This window comes from Pagrus major, chromosome 13, assembly GCF_040436345.1.
Source record: "Pagrus major chromosome 13, Pma_NU_1.0".
NCBI lineage: Eukaryota > Metazoa > Chordata > Actinopteri > Spariformes > Sparidae > Pagrus > Pagrus major.
In genome coordinates, this window is record NC_133227.1 from 22284806 (window position 1) to 22306305 (window position 21500).

Below are 21500 nucleotides of genomic sequence, written 5' to 3' on the forward strand. Positions count from 1 at the left end.
AACTTGACTGGTGCATGGAGGCATACAGCCGCCTTACTCTGCATCTGATTTACCCTGGTATTCTTATGCCCACACAGTTTAGATAACACCACAACTGATTTAACGTAACTGTGTAATGTTAATTCTGAGGGACAGGCAGTCAGACTGGCAGTGCCTCCACACACACACATACACCGAGTTAGGAAAAAAAAAAAACCCAACCAGGATGTAACGTTACTTGGTTTGTGGCACCTGGTATGTCAAGCTCAAAATCCACTGAATCAGCACCACCGCTGGCTGTTGGTTGTACAAACCCACCGCTAGAAAAGCACAGACACACAAAACTTTTAATTCCAAGTGATGCCCAACCAACAATGGCATCTAATCAGAGGACTGAAACCAGTTAACAACCAAACTGTGTGAAACGTTTTGACTTAAAGCAACCACAACAACATTTTTAGCAAACAGCATTAAAAAGGCAATGATTGTTCACCTTTTTGTAGCTTTTCCAAGTGGTATTACCATTGTTGCCATAGTTACGGAGACAACTGGATCATTTCTGTTTTCCTCAAAGTAGTAACTATCAACAATGTACGGCAAAACAGGAGTTTATTCTTTCATTTAGTCTATAATGGAGACGTCAAAGGAGCTATGGAGAATGGTGCCAGGCTGCCAGCTTGACTGGATCGCCAGTCAGCCTTTCATTTTACCTTGAGATTTCGTATCCAGACGAAATTGCAAAGTGAAAGCGAGATTTATTGGGACCAATCCAAACACCAAGGGTGTCATTATGCTATAGCCATCACATTGTCCAATCTAAACTTCACGATGATTCATGCGTATCTTTATTGAGAACTTGACTCCATGTCCTTAATTCAGACCACACTGTGAGTCACGTGACTCCAAACGAGTAACTAGAATTAAAGATTGACTTGGTGTGAAACTGTCTGAGATGGTATGTCAGGCATAAGAGGTGAAACGTGAAGAACATGGGGGAGTCTGAAGTGAAAAGTTCAGGGGCCCGCGGGCAAAACATGGGCCTGAAATATGACTGGGATCACACTGAAAATATTAACTTTTTTGTCAGGGTGATGGATGAGATGAGTCGACACTCTACACAGGCAATGTGTGGTTGTGTAAAAAGATATCAGCAACTTGTTTGATTATCAATTAATCATGTCAGCCATTATTTTTAGTAAAAATGTCAAATATCTGCTAGTTCGAGCTTCTTAATTTGGTTCTTTTAATTAAGTTAGTTAATGGAAAGTCTTTGGGTTTCTGGACAAATGAAGAAATTTGAACTGTGAAGAGAATTTTTCATAATTTGTGATATTCTCATAAAGACTAAAAGTTTAATCAATTAGTCGTGAAAATAGACACATAATCGAATTGAAATCATCCTCTACTGAAGTAGTGATTAATAAATGATTTTAGAAGTTTAATATGCAAGTACTGAAGCCACTGGAATGACAAAGCTTTATAACCTCGCACATGTTTCGGGGTGTTTTCAATACTGCAGTTCCATGAGTTTGACAGAGAAAACAGAAAATGTACCGAAATCCAGTGTCCTGCTGCTTCAACATCTGTGTGACATTATTGAATTAGATTTCATCTGTGTGAGTTATTGTTCCTTTTTTTTATTACATTACGGCACTAGTACAGATGGAGAACACAGATTTAAAGTGCTCTACAAGACATAGAAAGTAATGATAAGATAACGCAGAGACAGAGCAAGACCTGACAAAGAAAATAGCAGCATATTCCAGAATGAACAAATGCATTGTTAGGTTAAGATAATCTGAAAAAGCCGGCCAACTGAGAATCAGGCTGGTTAGGATTATTTTACAATTAATTTAACAATCATGAATGTTAATAAGGTAGATGCACTCATGTGGATGGCAGAGACACTCATTGTAAAAAACAAGGTGTTTCATTAACCTTTTATGTGACATGATAATGTGATCACATTAACTTACATGTAATAATCTTCTGCCATCTCTGCTAATTTGTTTCCCCATCATTTCACACATGAAATCCATAATATAATGATGACACTTAAAATACGACAGAGAAACAGGTTTTTGTGTAAATGGAAAGATTTATTCTTGACCAAGTCCAATGTCAGGACCAATTGAGTCCAACAAGGGTTGAACCCATGTTCGGTATCTGATGCTGTACAAACACACCTCTCCAAACTCACACTCACAAAGAAATGATCAAAAATCACCACTTAATCTGCTGTGTGTGAGTGTGCGTCAAGACAAGAGGAAGTCTTTGTTACAGTACTGTGAAATAACTGTTGTTGTAAAGCACAAACCATAGTTTTAAAAGGCACATTATGTAAAGATATATGCAGCACGATACAGGGTGAATACATACCGTACCATACGTGATATACTTCAGTGCTACACAGGGCAAAATTGCAGACAGCATTGAGTGAATGCTTAAAATAACACAGCTGCTTAATGTGGCTCTGTGGAACATCTGTGTTGGCTGCAAGCCGAGTAGTTTAAGTAATGTTAGCTACTGTTGCTCTCTGTTAGCGGAGCAGAGAGAGGCAGCGAGTCGAGGCACTCGAGATCGTGCATAAAGTCACGTTCTTTGGACTGTTGCGGAAAATCAAACCCGAGTCCTTCACAAAGAAATCCACAGTCCAGCATAAACAGCTTAAACAAGTCGTCCACAGGCTTGTGTAGGCAGCCAAGAGAGACGGGAAGGTCTCATTTTTCACCTCATGTTAAAATCATCACATATGGCAAATAAAAAGTGGATACATAATACATGTTAATGGCTAAAATTGTTACAAAGAGACCCTTTAATGTTTTAAAATACAAAATGAGTGAACGTATCATGCACATTACCAAAAAACCATCAGTATTTCGTCAGTATTTTGCTCAGGTTACAAAAACAGGAGGAAAAACACATTAAAATGTGTCAAATAGTTAACAACAAACTGACCTTTGTGATTTTAGCATGTGTCTATGCTTTAAAGGTGCAAAGATGTAAGAACTGGCCGCTTGTTGAACTTATACGTAAAGGAAATAGGGGGCAGTATAACACTAAAGGAATCGCTAACTGCTGCCAACTGTAGCTTCCACTAGCTAGTTAGCTCAGTTAGCCAAGCAGCTAGTGGTCCAGTCAGGGAGCTCGGAGCACCTGGGAAGTGTTGATGTTTACAATGCTAGCCCAGGAGCTTTGAACCCGGGACGGCCCGGGGGCTAGCTGGTTAGCAGACTAAACATTGCAATATGTCATAAAGTCAATTCTGTTATTCCTCCACATTCTGTTGATAATTTAGTCGATATGAACGTTTTCAAACAAAATTCTTACATGTTGCACCTTTAAATGAAGCACATACACTACAGTTACAGCTGTAAATCCTGGCACAAGCCACGGCTATATTCAGGAGAAGCACATTTAATCCATCTTTACAAAATGAGACAGTTTCATCACCCCAAAATAATGTTTTTTAACAGAGTTAACGGTGAAGCGGTGACAAGGCATTTATCAAACTGCTAACAATGACATTTGGGTTTTAACAAAGATTTTCAAAAAAAGCTTCACACCCAAACACCACTTAAAAACCGAAGAATTTAAGCTGTTTGTCAAATCTCTTTTGACTAACAAAATAAAAAGAGACCTCCAGAAATCTCCAAAGTTGGTAAAGACTAGCCTGTTGGAAACTTAAACGCGCCCCCTGAGACATGTTTTGGAATGACATTCACAGCAAACATTACTCACCATGAACTGATATGTTCTTTGAAGCAATATGAGTAATTGTGGTAGTTTTATGCTCCTTTTTGTAGTTGCTGTGTTCTTGTGCTCCGAATGCACCTCAGGATGGATAGGATGTTACCCTACCTTTTTTTGCATTTCCTAGGGGTGCATTCACTGTACTAAATGCCCCTTATTTACACTAATTACAATACACCTCTCAGGTGAACAACTTGTTTGTGTTCACTGAGTGACCTCCCCACTGTGGGATAAAGGTTTGAGCTCAGTGTGAGTAGCCGTGCCGTTGGTTCCTAGTGCAGAAAGACATTTTTCTTGCATGGGGAGGTCGTCGACGGGCTGGCAGAGCAACATTAATCGCTGAGGGAAAAAAAGAAATGCAAGAGTCAAGAGAAATTCACTGAAGAGATGAAGATAAAACATGGCACTTTTACTCCTGTATGTACAGCACGTTAACAGAGTCCAGTTTCTGACTTTTAAAACGGTTTTGCACTTTACAATTTATTACTTTTAAGATACAAAAATTCTACGGTTTTATTTGCAAGTTGCACTCCTCCATCCAAGTTTCGAGAAAATCCATTCAGCAGTGTGTTATTCAGTGTTTAATTGGTTTGACATAAAACTAATTAAATATAAGACTGTGAAAATACGACTACACAGCCAGCGGTCGTGTTATTAACATTGTCTCGATAAACCAAAACCTGTAACTTAAACATTGTACAGCTGCTCCTGTATATTAGCAGCTCACAAAAACTGATGAACTACCCTTTCACATAGCTGCAGTTGTCATCGTCATTATTGTTATTTTCATCTTTTTTAGTACTTTTCTGAGCCGAGTTGGCAGCCATGCTGGTGTTGGTGACGTGTTGAGCGAGACGATGAAGTTCACTGAGCGGTTCAACACAAAACTAGATGATATTTTACTATCTTTAGGACAAACAGTAAGTTCATTGACTTGAAAAATGATCTGTTTAATTCACAAACATCATATGTGTAATGTGTCTTTTTACTCCATTCACTACCATACAAAGTTTTTCTGAAATAAGGTCCCATGGGGTCACCGGAAGGATGGGAGCCAAAGTCAATAAAGTGTTATGAGTGTGAGGAATAGCAGTGTCCCTGTGCGTTGCACTCTAATGAGAAACATCTACAATATCACCATACTTATCCTTCAGCAGGGCATGACACAAAGTTCAAAATTCAAATGTTTTGCAAGTAATATAATCCCGCCTGTTCATGTGAGAGAGGTGCTGAGAGGAACTGTTCCTGTAGGAATACCAGGGGTCTAATGGATACACCAATCTCCTGTCCCAGCAGGACAGTTGAGCTTTGAGTGAGGCCAGTACAAACACACTGAGATGTTATTCGCTCATAACACAGCTCTTTGTGAAAGGTGGAGCACTGATCCGAACAAACAACAAACTCGTAACAAATTAAAACTTTTTTTCAACACTGTTTGCTCAATAAATGCATACCTCACAGCAACACAAGCAGTGCCAACCAGCCCCAAGTTGCCACATAAACATCAATGAGTCAGTGATTATTTTAATATGAGCCTCCAGTGTAAGTTTTTTCTCATGCTCACCTGTTGAAGAGTGCCTTCTCCGTGCTTTAATTTATACAACACAAACAGTGGGATGAGGGAGAGGGAGACGGTGGCGATGAACCAGCCCAAGATGTTGGCCCAGAGTGGATAAACGTAACTGTTACTGAACTTCAGCGGGGAGTATTTAACAATAGAGAAGATGAACGTGCCCTGTAATTGGAGGAGACAGAGCGGATTGGTGTTAAACATTGCAGTCTGTCTTAATATATAACACAAACACCTGGAAATGAACCCTAACCTCACAAGCTCTTCTTTTCCAAAAAAATCTTTACATACTGGACATCAAAACATATCATAAAGAAGCACCGGAGGAGGGAATGTAAACAGAACATGAAGCGCAATCCTTTCATAAACATGTTGAGCTGGGAGGGATTGCAAGTTAACCCCAAGGAAAAGAGTTCAAAAGCAAAAAGGTAAGAAGATGTAGTGATATTACAACGCAATAAATCCACCATCTATGTGCGTGTATTCACAGCTGTGTGTGTCTCTGCCTGTGATCGATCTGCACATAAATCTCATTTCCCATTTCTCTCATGAATGTATACATTAAAGATCATACATCACATGAGAAAGGTAGAAACACAACCAATAACGAGCCTTACAAAACAGATGAAGGGAGTGATGTAGGTCCAGCAGTACTTCATCAACGGGAATGGACGATAACCAATCATGTCTGCGATGTTGTTGTAGAAGCGGTCAGCACCTTTAGGGAAAAGGAAGGATATTGGAAAGGTCAATTGGACCTTGTTGCTCCTTGCACATCATACTTAAAAGTTTTTCCAGGAACATAATTTCTACTGATGAGAAATTGATTTGATCAGGCCGTTGTAGGTTAAGTATTCTCATCCAAGAGACTAGAATTTAATCCCAATGGATTTTTTAAAATATTCTGTTGATGTCTGATTAGGTTTAGACGACAACATTTACAGGAAATGTTTTAAGCGTGTTGAAAAAAGGATAGAAACGATAACTTCTCACATGTGTAGTGGGGAAGCTATGACGCTACAAAAACCTGATTGGTCCATTGCGATGGCGCTCCTGCAGCTGGAGCAACATTAATTATGAGAACACGAACGCGGGGATATCAGATCGTGCGTATGTACTCCCACTCCTACATGCATCAAGTGGTATTTGCCTCGTTGAAAATAGTCTCCATGTGGTTGATTGTGTTGTCCCTGACTTACCGTACACCCAGCCAATGCTGATAGACTGGCTGAGGGAGAGGAGGAGCAGGGTGGTGCCGCTGCAGACGTGATGGTCCAACAGCTGGAGCAGGTACATCCCTCCCTTTAAACAAGGAAGTAACTTTAATAACCAATATTAATAATTCTGATAATGACTAAGGGTAAGCTTTTTTAAAATACATCTTCCTACAAAACTGATCCTACAGAATCTGTACATCAGCCAGGATCTGGCAAAGTACTTCAACAAAATGAGAACTAGTCTTTTTATGATGGATTTAATGTGATTTTTTGTATTTCAGATTTTTTTTATTGCTTGGAAAAAATAAACCCAACCCCAGCCTAATCCTAAAAATGATAAACAACCCTGATCCCATCGTCAGTATTATGTAACACCAGTATGGCAGATGTTCTGAGGTCCCCCACTTTGTTTGTGTTCTGAATCACTTAATGTTCTCTGGATTGACTTCCTTTGTAGTTTTTAGTTGCTTTAATGCCTCTTTCACTGCATCCTCTTCTTTGCTATTTGTAATATTTAACCTGTTTCTAAGGCGCATGAACTGCCACATAAATAATATGGCAGATAATACAGAGGAAAGTTAAGCTAACTGTCCAGCATGTAGTGCAACAGTACGCACCTCAGTGACCAAGGAGAGTCCCAGCACACAGCAGGTGCTGCAGATAGCCAGCAGAACGAGCTCACGTCTAAAGCCTTGGCGCAGGTAAGTCGGGAACAGATCTACCAGCGACGTCATCAGACACTCCAGACCAACAAACTGGGAGGAACCAGAAGGCGGGAAGAGAATCAGGGCTTGTTCGTTCATTTAAACATTCGGTCTTTCAGAGAGGTTTGGCTGGTACCTGACTGTCCAATCCCAGCAGAATGATCATAAGGAAGAAACACACGGACCACACCTGAGGCATGGGCATCATGGCTACAGCACGTGGGTAGACGATGAATGCCAAACCTGGACCTACATGCACACACACAAACAAAGTAACAAGTTGCAAACATAAAATAAATTATAGTATTTCAGTAATATATCACTATAGTTATGTAACGTAACGCGTTACTATCCACGTTACCGACCTAAGTGAAGCGTTTATTGTTGTTTTTGTAAGAACCCATCCACCTGACCATATTAATATAGCCTATGCGTGTGTTTAATATATAGCCGAGCCTATAATTTCTTTGTTCAGTCTGTGTGTGACTGAAATGAGCCGTATTTCGTAGGCCTCGTGATGAAGCCTAATTCTCCGAGTGCACTTCAATTTACATTCTTGAATTGCACATGCGTTCTTTGTTCTGTGGACTATAATAAAGAAGAGATTTGCGTCTGGTCGTATCACTATAGGCTACATTATACACTAGTCTAGCCTAAGACTAGAATTAAACACATGTATTCCTATCTCATAATATTTCAGACTTTGATCCTTTGTCTGCTTGTTCATCCCTGTGTCCAAGGACACTATTAATGCCAAAACTGAGTCTGAGTCTCATTAATCTTAATCTTATTCTTAATCTAGTCTTTAGCCCTGCATTCCTTCTGCTCGCTGGTCAGCAGCAATCATGCTATCAATGGAAAAAAGGATGACAGGAAAACATGAAGTCTGCCTGAATGCATTTTAGGTTGGCATGATAAAGGGATAGGGATAAAGAATCACCACATGATTTGGCACAGTTTTCGCACAGGGACAAACGGTACTCTGTACGCGGTGTACTTTTTATACTCCAAGCACCTCAACCTTAATTACAGGAAATGTATCGAAACAGCTCGTCACTCTGATTCTCACTACAAAGGTACGGATACTTGCCTGATTCGGCTACTTCAGAAATATCCACTCCTTGTTCATAGGTCATGAACCCCAAAACAGAGAAAATGGCGAAGCCTGACACAATGCTGGTGGCACTGTTCAGTAAGCACAAGTAGAAACAGTCCCTGAAAGAAAAATTAAGGCAAATGAGGAGAGGGTGTGTGGATGGATATAAACGGCTGTAGAAGTAGATTTTATTAGGTAATGTTAATACCAGGCCCATGAACTCATTTAACCTGATTATCAGATTAAATTCTTGGCTTTGCAGCATGAAATTCGCTTAATATGACAGTAAGTGTCCACTCACAAGTTATATCAAACGCCAGAAACACTAACATTTTCTTTAATGATTCAGCTGCATGTAAGAGCGGGATAATTTGGACAGATCAGCCGTGCGCTCACCTGTAACAGTCGTTGTTGTAAGTGTTGTAACTTCCGAGAGAGGTTAGGAAGCCAAGGCCGATCGCATACGAGAAGAAGATCTGAGTGCCAGCATCCATCCACACCTGAAAAGGTCAAACAAATACACATGTGTACATGCACGTCTCTATGTGGAGGAAATAATGTATGGGCACTGCTCCAAAGGTTGTGTGTGTGTTCTTACTTGGGGGTCTGAAAGGCGAGAGATGTCAGGGTAAAGGTAGTAAATGATCCCGTCCATGGCCCCCGGCAGGGTAACACCACGTACGAGCAAAACCAACAGCATAGCGAAAGGGAAGGTGGCTGTGAAATACGCCGCCTGAAAGGAAGGAGGAAACACAGTTAGTATGACCCAGCTGGCTCAATTCTATGGTGTAACAGATCGGCGCCATCACATGTGAAGGGCTGCAACTCAGTTCATCTGTTGAGCCATGAGTGTAGGACTCAGTTTACATACAACAGCTTGTCTGGTAGCCCTTTCTCATCTTATCTATCTAATCTTGACGCCTTTTTTAGAAGTCTCTTCAACATTCACTTTTGATGCCCAAGTGACATCCTAACAGGGTTCAAAAGTAAGGTTTTTAAAATGTAATTTTAGACACCAGCTAAAGCTGTTAAGTTATTAATGTAGGTTTCAATTGTTCTATTTTTCATATTATTTATGTTCAAAAATCCGACTAATGTGAACATTGGAAATTCAAAAACCAGTTTGGACTTCGGACCTCTTTAGTTAGTGTCAGATTATTAATAACATAATGGTGATGATGGTTGGAGGGGCCGTTAGGATTTTTTGCGCTGGGCCCTGAAAGACTTCAGCTGGGTCTCTCCATGATGGAGGGGCCGTTTCCTCCTTTCCTCCCTTTCAAAAAGTTCATAATCTTGTGTTTTCTTTCAAAACACAAGATTATGAACTTTTTGAAAGAAAACACAAGAGGAGTTAGTTCATATTTATGGTGTGTCCCACTACCAGTAGATTTATTGGCCTTCACTCTACTGATTGCATGCAATTGTTTTTTTTTTAATCAAAAGTCTATAAAACATCACACAATGGTGAAATATGACATCTTCAAATTTCTACTCCCAATGAACAGTCCAAAACCCAAAGCTGATCAGTTATGATGGCTGCTAGTTTATCTGGTACTAGGTAACAAAACCTTGTGATTAAGGTGTAGCATCTGATTTTAAACATTGGTGCAAAACATTGTCGACCCACAAATTGAGACACATTTTGACTTTGGAACAAAATATCCTAATATTTGATTTTGTCACCCAGTTCCAGCATTTATGAACTGCTTTTGAGGAGAGTTCAAAATATGGAGATATAGATCATGTATTGCGATATAGCCTGAAAATATCACAGGAGGGCATCCTGGCTTCCCTTTTTGGCGTGTGTTTTTTTATCTGTGTCAATTATAACTTGAAACCGTTCAAACATTTTACAATTTAATAAAGTAATAACATTTTGGATTGGATATAATTTGAAATTACAGACTTTGACTGTGATTTTTCAGCAGATCAAAGTCCCCATGAAGTCAAGATCACTGTTTAAGTCATTTTTCACGTCTTGCTCCGTATCTCATCTATACGCCTGAAGCAGGTCCTACAATGGTAAACAAGCAGTTTTTACGGTATTTTTAAAAGGTATTTGAGAGTTTGTAACTTCTTGGAAACACAGTAAAAATGTTGATGACTCATTCTGCGCTCTGGTTCATGTATCAATTATTGGTCCAATAAACACTTTTAGTATCTTATGACGCTGCCATGGATGAAGGTTGCCAAAGCGTTGCTTGTGAACGGACCTCACTGATTACTGTCCAAAAACACAACTTTATAGCTTCATTCACTGATTTGGTTGAAACTGTGTCATGTTTAATGGAGAAAATATTTGCTGGTTCTCCCTCCACTGCCCTCTGCCTGGAGCGGCTCTGGACAGATAGCGGACCTGCACTTTGGGGACATTATTGTAGAAATGTGTGAAACATTTCTAAGTGCTGTTTAGAGTTTGAGCAGCTGACCTTTCCTGTGGACTTGATGCCTTTCCAAACGCAGAAGTAGCAGATGACCCAGGTTAGGATGAGACACAGGGCCAGCTCCCATCTCAAGCTGCCCACCTCATCGATACCGCCAGAGATTTTTAAAACCCGATGCCTTGACAGGGAAGTGATGGTGAGGGTGGGAGGACGAGAGGGAGAGCAAATGTGAAAGACAGGCGAAAAGGGAGGGAAACATAACTATAGGGAGGGAATGAGAGGCAGTGAGGGGACAAAATCAAAGCTGTTCTGAGAGATGGGGAGGAAGGCAGAACCGGAATAGAGTGGTGTAGTGACATATTTTTGTAGGCTTACCCAGAAGTTAGCATCGCCCTGGTTCCCTCGACAAAATGTCTTTTGGATTTTTTAATTGGATTTTTGAATTTCACCGAAAAATAATCTCTGTGGCAAACACAGGTTTATGATACTTGCACGTTTTGTTCAGCGAGATAATCTTCACAGATGAGCACCACTTTGTGATTTTCAAAGCGCAAATCAAAACGCTAGAAGTTAAAAGCTAATGTTAGGCTACAAACAGACCAAACCAATTAAAAAAAAACCCAGAGACTTTGACACAAGGGAACCGCAAAGATTCTAACTGATTTCCAGGTTTTAGGACTACAAACTACACCACACTATGACCGTGAGGTTTGAGGAAAGAGACAAAAGAGATGGAAATAAAAAGTTAGCATTTTTTATAAAAGCTTGTGTGAGCTGACTAATGCTTACTGCCAGAACTCCACAACAGGAAGAGTGGTGTTCAGTCTGGATGACATGCTGAGGCTCACATTTGGTTGGTTGATGTCCAAGCATGAGTCTAGTGTAAGAAAATAAAACACTGGGGATGTAAAAATGCTTCAAAATAAAAGGAGAACTTTAAAAGTGCCTTGTTGCATCCCTCAGACATAAAACCATGCTAGGTATCTCTAATTATCTTTGTGGCTTTTCTTTTTCTTTAGATTACAGTTATTGCTGTTTGATATTTGTTCTTGGTAGTTTTTGAAGTGTGTCCTGTGTCTGTGGCTACTATGTTCTGTAATACATTTATGTATAACAATGTTCTCGCCATAGATCCAGTAGCTGCAAAATGCATAGTTAACTGTTAATAAATGCATAATGAAGTATGTATTAATCTTAATAAAGCTCACTTAAGGTTTTACAATGACATAAAATGTTCTCAAGCAATCTACATGTTTACATAACTGCAATAATAATATAAGAATTTATAAATGTGTCTTATGTGCTATAACTAACACTCAACTGATCATGACATTGTAAAATTGTAAGTTGTCTTTTTTGTTGCTTTATTAAGATTAATACACACTTTATTATGCATTTAGTAACAGTAAACTATGCTTTTTGCAGCTACTGGATCTAAGGCGAGAACACTGACGTATTAAGGTTAATCAATGATTTATTATGCACTTATTAACAGTTTTATTGAGTTAGCTGAAATCATTAAATGTGTATGAGATATTAATACAAACAACTATAAGAAACTCATTTTATTGACATTCTTAAAGGTCTATAAACGTTTAACTTTTAAGTTTATTGTAAGTGCTTATAACTGTCTGATAATCTAATAGCACAATAAACATATTTATTGTGCTATTAGTAACACTTGTAAAGTCTTACTAATTTTGGTAAGAATCTTATTGAGACTTATAAGGACCGTATTACCTAATATAGAGTGTTACAAATCAATTTTATTACCCCTTCATTTTATTCTTATGACCTACAGTGATAAAAAAAAAACTACAGGTTTGGGGGAAGTTATGAGGTCTGTAGCAAATCGTGATTTATTTTTTAAAAAATGTGGATTTACTTTGGAACAAACAAAGTTCTAGGGATAAAAGTATTTTCAGGATTATACTGTGGACCTATAGCCTATATGTTACTGTATATGTTGTAAAGTAGGCCTACTTACAGTACAGGGCACAACATTGTACATGCAGGGGGGCTTCTGAACTGGTGCCATTATAGTTAGCATTATGTGACTTGTGTTAGACTGGTTAGTCTCTTAAAATGTGAGATATTTCATATGTGCCAATTTCATACCTCAATGCTGCCAAATATCTGCCAGGGCTGAGGATTGGTTCTAACATGTTTTAAAAGCATTTTAACCAACATCATGGTTGATGAACAAAAGACATTTTCTCATACAGCATTGCCAAGTCACTGGGCAAGAAAACTGTCAAATCTGCATGTGACGAGGTGAGGCTTGGTGAATACTCTGCCATGTGATGTTAAGCAGATCAGTCAAGAAGAGAGGGTGTTTTGAATGTTTTTGAGGCTGACGCTGCAGAAATTGGATTTTTGACCTAGGTAGCAGTTTTTATGTTGTTATTCAGTGATATTTTTACCTTCTTTTAGGTGAGGAAGTTTGCATATCAACTTATGGTTGAGTACAACATCAAAATCCTCCAGTCATTAGATGAAAACAACATGGCACACCCAGATTGGTGCTCACCTGTTCAGAGCCAAACTGTAGTGTGGTCTCAGTTTATAATTACTTAACGCTGACTGACTTGACAGTTAGTGGGGCAGGTTGTAATAACAGAACTTCCCTCTATTTAGCATAAGTTGATGAATTCTGTGATATGGTTGGAGCATTTGTACAGTACTAGACAAATATGGGTACCATGTGTCATAATTTGAGAGCTATAACATATATGTTGTGAGTTACATGTGCTGAGACAAAAAGTGTTCCCACCATCCCAACCTGAGTGATCAAATCAGCTAAAAACAAACTATTTAGTTTCAAATTTATGTAAACGACACTTTTCTCAAACAGGCTTCCGAAGCTCACGCCAACAGCTGCAGGACAGCCTACCTGTGTTCCAGTAGTGTCCACATGTGGCCCAAGGCAAATCCGCACTGAAGGATGAGAAGAGGTAAAAAAATGCCCATGCAATTATGATAATATAGGAGGTGGCGCTGAATGTGATGATTAAGTGACTGGCATAACCCATGCCTGAAAAAAGAAAAAGAAAAAGACAAAACATGTCAGAGCAGCGCACAAATATGATTCTGTTGGTGCACTTGACATTGTCTATAGGCAGTGATGGAATGTAACTAAGTACATTTACTCAAGTACTTTACCTGAGTATTTCCATTTTCTGCTACTTTATACTTCCACTCCACTTTTACTCTGCTACCCACTGAGCAAAAACATATCCAACAGACGTGAATTCAGCATCTTTGACAATGTTGAAAGCATGTCCAGTGAAGAGTCAGAATTAAAGTTTTTTTTTATGTTGGCCAAATTTTACTTCATGCAGCAAAAGCTACTGGCTGGATTTGAACCCATGGTCTCCAACTCAATAGTCTGAATGAGACATGTACTTGGTGCACTACTATCAGCTTTGATAGGTGCCAAGATTTGGTTATACAGCCTTGGAACATTAGCCTACTTAATAAAGGTTGGATGACTAAAACATAGTATATAATAAAGCTGATAAATAGCTCATCCGTTTGTACATGTCTGAACCACAAGAAGTTCTTTAGTAGCACAATTTCAAAGTAAGTTATTTTATCGGCAAGTGATTAAAGAAAAACAATGATTCTGATAATCCAAACAATAATGTTCCATTATGACTAAACACAATGTCTTTACTTTCACTCAAATATGACTTTTGGGTACTTTTTACTGTACCATCTGTGGGATAGAGTGTCTGGTGCCAATTAATCAGAACATATCTTTACATTACCTGCTTCAAACCAATCTAGTGTCAAATGGTGATATGGCTAAAAGGATAGACTTCGTGCGTAATTACGCACGGTGTTTACATTGTGTCTGGCGATAACTATGACAGGCCGGTTGAGAAATATGACGACGCATTAAATATAACATGATTAATATTTTCTAAGGAATTTAAAGGGAAATGAGCGTTTTTAATTACCCTGGAAAAGCGGACAAATCTTTCTCCAGCACGTGATTCCCCCCTGGTTGGTGTATTGTCCTAAGGCAGTCTCGAGGAAGAATAAGGGGATTCCGCATGTTACCATGAACAACAGGTATGGGATGAAGAACACACCTGCAAAAAAAAAGAGGGTCTTTACTTCAAAACACCGTGAGGAAGAATTAAATCCAATAACAGTCCCAGATTGAGGATTCTGAGAGCTACAGGTGCTGCGTAAAATATCACCTCCGCCGTTTCTGTAGCACAGGTAGGGGAACCTCCAAACATTCCCAGGTCCGATGATCGCTCCCATCACAGTCAGGATGAACTCGGCTTTGGTCCCCCAGTAACCCCGTCCCTCCAGCTCTTTGGGTGTCTGTGTGTATCCCGTTGGCACAGGCGTTGCGCAGGTGCCTTTCTTTCCGTTCATGGCCATCTTCCTCCCTTTAAATCACTTAGTTTGCTCCTTGGGTGCAACTTTCCTCCTGTGCAAGATATTGTGCAAGGGCAGATATGTCACTTCACTGTCTGGATGGGTGGTACGATAAACAGAAAACATTCTCAGGAGCAGTTCCTGAAGGGGACACCCCTGAATGTCTTTAAGGGACAACCCAGGACATATTCTATCCCTGTTTGTCGCTACAAAACCAGGTGTTTTTCTCACCCAAATCATGCGTTTTTGTGCTTAAACCTAAAACTTTGTGACAAGAGAAGAATAGCACCTATTTTAAAGTTAACTTTTAAAATATCTACTTACTATGGTCCTGCAGCGCCAACAGCGCCAGGCTGAGAGTCGCTCCGCAGAGACAGGTGTGTGAGGTGTGCAGGTTGGTTAGCAGTGGACCAAACCACTATGAGGGGGTTTGTCGTAGGCAAGGTGGAGATGTGACCGCAGCTCTGATAGTCCCGATACTGAGAGGGATGCCGGCTGAGACTGTAACTCTTCAGGCTGCACACACAGAGATGTTATTTATTGAAAGGGGTAAGAGAAGATTGGAAACAGCACGAGGGGCGGTACCAATCAGCTGTTCCGCCTTAATTCATCCGGCTCCAAAGAGGGACAATGAAGGAGTTAAGAGCTCCTTTGTTCCAGTTTAACTGTTGTTTCGTTACATTGACATGTAGGAAGTAAACACTGAGGCTGAGAGGAGTTCATGACCCTACATCATTAGGTATTATTTATAGTGATGTACTACCTATTTGTACTTTTGATCCTTACATACGCTACATTTATATTTCACCTCTCTCAAAGTATTATTTTATAACATCTTTACTTCACTCAGGTTTCATATTTGGGTAGTTTTACAAGCATTTCATCTCAGTTCAGACACTGACAGAGGAATCACTCACAATTCTGGGACCGACCGGTAGATGGCACTACCTCTCACTTAATTTGTACTGCACCACCCATTTAGAAAAAATGCAACTTGGAAAGAGAATGTTGACAATTTGAAAAAAAATGTTGCAGATAATCGTTTGGAGACAGTGATGTTTGTCCATTTTAATGCAATAAACTTGGAAACATGTTGCAATGAACAATGAGGAGAAGATGAGACCAAAAAGTCCATAGAAGTATATTCATATCTTATTGTGTGCTCGAGCTTTAAAACGACTAGAAATTCAATAGTCTCAATGCAAAAACAAGCTATACATATTATTAAGGAGACTGATTATTATTTTCACTATAAGTATTATGTGGGATTCTGAAAGTTATTCATTAAATACATCAGCTTTAAAGGTTGTAAAGACTTTCCTAAAAAGTAAAAGGCTAAATTACATCACTTGAGGTTTTTTTGTTCTGTATCTACCACTGATCTAAAACTTTATTTCAGTGTTTATATATTTATGTGTTCCTTTAAAATAAACACACAAAAAACACACACATTGTTGGTTATTCGTTTCCTTTAAAGGTGCACTATTATGTAGTTTTGGGAAGAAATTTTAATCAGAAGAGAAAGATCTTCATTGTCTGATGTTTTTATGTCTTAACAAACTGAATAAACAAAATGACCTTAAAAGATATCACAATTTCTTACTGTTGTACTTTGTTTATATTTTGCGGACCCCGCCACCTTTTCTATTTAAATCTGAGAACAGCTTGTTTATTCAATAATGGAAAAGATTTTGTTATTTGTGTTATTACCTCATTAATATTTTGAATCTCTTCTCCAAACCTACATGGTGCCCCTTTAAATACAAGACTAACCAACTGTGTGTGGATACCGAAATATAAATAAACGAGCTAAAATATGTACCTAACTAAATTAAAGCGCATACTAATCATGTGGTACCTTTTATGCCTAAGCAAACTAAATAAACTGAATAAACAAACAGCACAGTTTCATACTGTTTTACTTTGTTTATGTGTGGCGGACCCCGCCACCTTTCTTATTTTTTCCTCTGACAACAGCTTGTTTATTCAGTTATGGAAAAAATAAATATTTCTGAGGTGGAAATATTACCTTATTCATATTGTAAATATGAAAATTCTGATTTTGAATCTTTTCTCCAAAACCACATAGTGCCCCTTTAATGTTGTTCCTGTGGTCTGGCGCGCTGTGTGCTGGTGGACTGCGGCGGCACTGACTGACTGGAGCGTGGAGCTGGAAACCAGTGAGCTCATTCTGGCTGCATGGAGAGGAGGGCGGGGCTCCCAGCATCATCACCACCGGCCATCACTGCTTCATTGTACGGGGCTGCTGCTGATGCTGAGCTCATAGCCGAGGGGAGCGATTTCTTTCCGGAGAAAAAACAAGAAAGAAAAAAAAAAAAAGGAGCATGTCATGGACACGGTTTCGCACGGATTAGGACTCCGCGCACGATGAGGATCGATTACGAGGTAAGGCGACGGAAGCTGTGTGTGAATGCTGCTTCTGCTGCTGGTGGTAGTGGTGATGGTGGTGGTGGTGGTGGGGTTTAACATCGTCTGACTGGGAGTTACTGGGACTAGCGGGCCTGGTGGTTGGAGTCAGGCTGATCATCTCAGCAGCAGCAGCAGCAGCAGCGGAGCGAGATTACATATCGGGCTCGTTATTTGAAGCAGAAAGGTAACATCTGAGACATGCATGCCACCATCGTGCACGATAACGTGAAGATTGTGTAATGTGAGCGTGTAGCGTTGGTGTAAGCCTGCATGTCGGAAGTGGCAAGAGCTCGGCCTACACTGGCAAGATGACGAGGATGGAGCATGTTACCACACAGGGCCATCTTACAGACACACGACGGATGCACCGAGCATCATCATCTCTCTCTGTGTGTGTGTGTCTGTGTCTGGTAGGTTTGTTGTACTTGTTGTGCAGTGAAGCTTCCAGCTGTTGGGTGCTCGTGCCTCAGGTACCAGCCAGATGCGCATCGCCTTCTACAGATAATTACGCTCGGATGGTCTGCTGTATGTGCATTTTTCTGCTTGACAGGCCATCACACATTACCGGACATGTCATGAAAGGATGCTGCAGTGATGTTGCAAAAGGATGCTACAGTCCAGAGTGGGCAGGCAGGCAGGCAGGCAGGCAGGCAGGGCCTCCAGACTGAGGCAAGAGAGAGGAGGTCTGGAGCCTGCAGCTGCCTCAGGGTGTCACACTGGCCTGGTTTATAGCACACATCACCCCTGCTGGGAGGACATTTGTCACACTATTGTTTGTAAGGGTCAGCACAGATGTAGGGTAGAGAGCTGCCCACAAGTTAATAGTTTATGGATTTGGATTGCAAAAAAAAGGAGAGCTGTTCGATTATCGCACACACTGATGGAGCGAGATGAGGCTGAGGGATCAGACATTGTGAGCTCGGTACTGTCAGGCAGAATGATTCATACGTATGATGTTTCTGTTGGAGCTGTCGTGTTAATAATGCTCTGTGAATTCTCACATTTCGGTGACATTAATATTTAAGTGATGCTCAGAGGCATTTGAGCAAAGGTGACGGTGTAATATTAAAGGAGAAGTTCACCCTAAAAAATGAAAATTAAGTCATTACCTACTCACCCCCGAACCGAGGGAAAGTCAGGTGAGTCCACAAAATATTTCTCGAGCTTCACAGTAAAACAGTGTAGAAAAAAACAGCTGAAAGAAACATAAAATGGCTCCATACAGCTCGTCTGGCATAATCCAAGCGTTGGAGAGCCCCAAGAGCCTGAATTGTTTTGAAAAGACATTTTTACGCCCCTTTTTTGAGCCGAAATCTTCCCAGTAGCTGCTAAGCTAAAAGCGTTAGCACGCATACCATCTGAAGTGGGTGCACAAGCTCAACAATGCTTCAAGGGTGTAAAAAACATCTGTTCAAATCAATTTGGTATCTCATATCCAGCAGAAATCTTCCCTGTAGTTGCTAAGCTAAAAGCGTTAGCTGCAGGGTATGTACCAAGCCACGAGGTGTAAATAACATCTTTTCAAATCAGTCTGGGATCGCGGGCCTTCAGGAGACTTGGATCACGCCACATGAGTCCCCATCTACTTCAGTTGTTTAGGAGAAGCTGCAACGCTGTGTTGCTGTGAAGCTCCAGAAATGTTTTGTGGACTTCACCTGACTTTCTGTCAGCATGGGGGTGAGAAGATAATGACTGAATTTTCCTTTTTTGGTGAACTTTTCCTTTAATTTCTGGATCTACCTGCCATCAAGTCTTGCTGCATTACTGGACGCTGTCATATTATTTAGATATATTCCCCTCCATGTGTTACTGTTCATCTACAATCAGTGGACAATCACATCCCTGTAATTAGTTGTTATGCGAAGCATAAGTTTGGATGTCAGCAGTCATGGAAAGAGTACTGAAAATCTGTAGTTTCATTACTAAAATACTACTCAATTACAAGTAAAACTACTGGTATTAAAATAATACTTAAGTAAAAGTACAGTATTGTTCTCGAACACTACTCAGAGTATTAGTTACTTTTTAACCGCTGATGTTTGAAGCATTATCAACAGCAGACATTCAGTCAAAGGGGTTTCTGTTTCTCCCAGCTCCTAATCTGTTTTGCTCAGTGGTCACGATCACCTCTCCAAACCTTTACTGCTGCACAGTTTTGTATTTTTCTGTCTGTATGTCAGGGTTGTCATTGGCCCATTTGGGATCAGATAGCCTCATTGGCTACAATGAAATGCAGATCAAAGGTTTAGATGTTAATTCAAAGTGTACCCAGTATGACTTTAAAAGTACTAGTACGATGGTGCACAATATATATCGGATCTTATCACAGCTATGGAATATCAAGTAAACCATCTTTGCTCACTACATCAGGTAAATCATAAAAAAACATACCAAATGTTGCTTACTATTATCAGATAGTTTATCGGTATCGGCCATGAGAGTCAGGTAACTATCGGTCAACGTATCGGCTGAAAAATATCCATATCATCCCTAAAAAGTACCTAAGTAGATTACATGTTGTAGTGCATACTTAAGTACGAGTAAAAATACACCAATCGAGCCTTTAATGTAGTTATTGTCTGACTACGATAACTGACTTTCAAAGACACAATGTCAATTCATAATTCAGGTCCATGGAGCAGGAAGCCTGTTCATACACTCTGTTGTTATTTTGACCTGAGGCAGATGGATTAGAAGTCATTTTTGGACTGAACTTAGCTGCAAACATAATCCACAAACGAGCAGGAGAGTGCTGCTTGACTTCGGCCGACGTGATGACACTTCAACCCAACTTACGTCACAACCAGATCCCAGACTGATTAAAGTAAAGTCGCTCATTGACATCAGGGCAGTTCTGGCATCAGTCTGACTAACTTTTGCTGACTTGGTTGCATAAACGCAAAGTCTTAATCACAACGTCGCAGTAGTTTATCAGTGTGATCCCACAAACCTTATACAGTGAATTTTTGTTATTATATATTACGTAAATCGTTGAGTCACATTCGAACCGTGGATCAGACAGTTTTGATGCACTTCGCTGCAGTATGTTCAGCATTAATAGAGCTCTGTTCATGATATTTTGACCTGAGGCAGATGGATTAGAAGTCATTTTTGGGCAAAACTAAAAAGCAGTCACAGAATAATCCACAAACGAGCAGGAGAGTGCTGCTTGACTCCCCTCGATGTGATGGCACTTTGAACCCGGGACTGATTAAACTTAAGTTGACATTAGAGCTGGCATCAGTCTGACTAACTTTAGCTGACTCAGTTGCGTAACCTCGAGTAGCAAATAATAATAATCGACATCGGCATCATCATTCATAGGTGATCCCATGAATCCAATGTGGATCGTGATAGGCGTGCTCCTTTAATTTCCTTTTCTTGTTGCCTGCAAGCGATGTCAGAGCCTTCTCATTGTGACTTTTCATACTAATATCATCTTACTACACAGACTGATTGAAGTACCAAAGCCTTTGGGATAAGATATGAAAGTATCACTTTGAATTATGCTTTTCTATAAATTTTTAATTTGCTCCCAAGTGCGCTGAAAGAATAAGAATAAAACTGTCACACAAGCCAACTAAGCAATATATTAATTTAATGGAAGGCACAAATGTAATTATCGTCAGATGTACTCGTGCCCAAATGACGGGGCTGTGATAATTTAAGCCTATTAATTTAGGCATTCACACAATGTCAGCTGTCCTTCCTGCTTTTGGCAGCTGTAACTGTGTTGCTTTTAGCCTGGGTTGCGTGTTTTATCTGCTTCTGTTCGTCTAATAGTTTGCTCTTCATAAATAAAATATATATTTCTGCTGCCAGCAAATTTGTCTGTGTTTGTGATTGGTAAGACGCTGCAAACTCCTCCCCTTGTTATGTGATATATTACCCTCTGGCTAGATGTGGAAAACAGGCCTTATGACTGGTATTAGGGAAAGTGTGGATTCCTTCTCATTTCCTATTATGTGTTAA

General features: G+C 39.9%; 1 pseudogene; it reads right to left on the reverse strand.

The window, feature by feature from the left end:
* Nucleotides 1-3867: 3867 nt before the first annotated feature.
* Nucleotides 3868-15041, reverse strand: LOC141006657 (sodium- and chloride-dependent GABA transporter 2-like; annotated as a pseudogene).
* Nucleotides 15042-21500: the final 6459 nt, after the last annotated feature.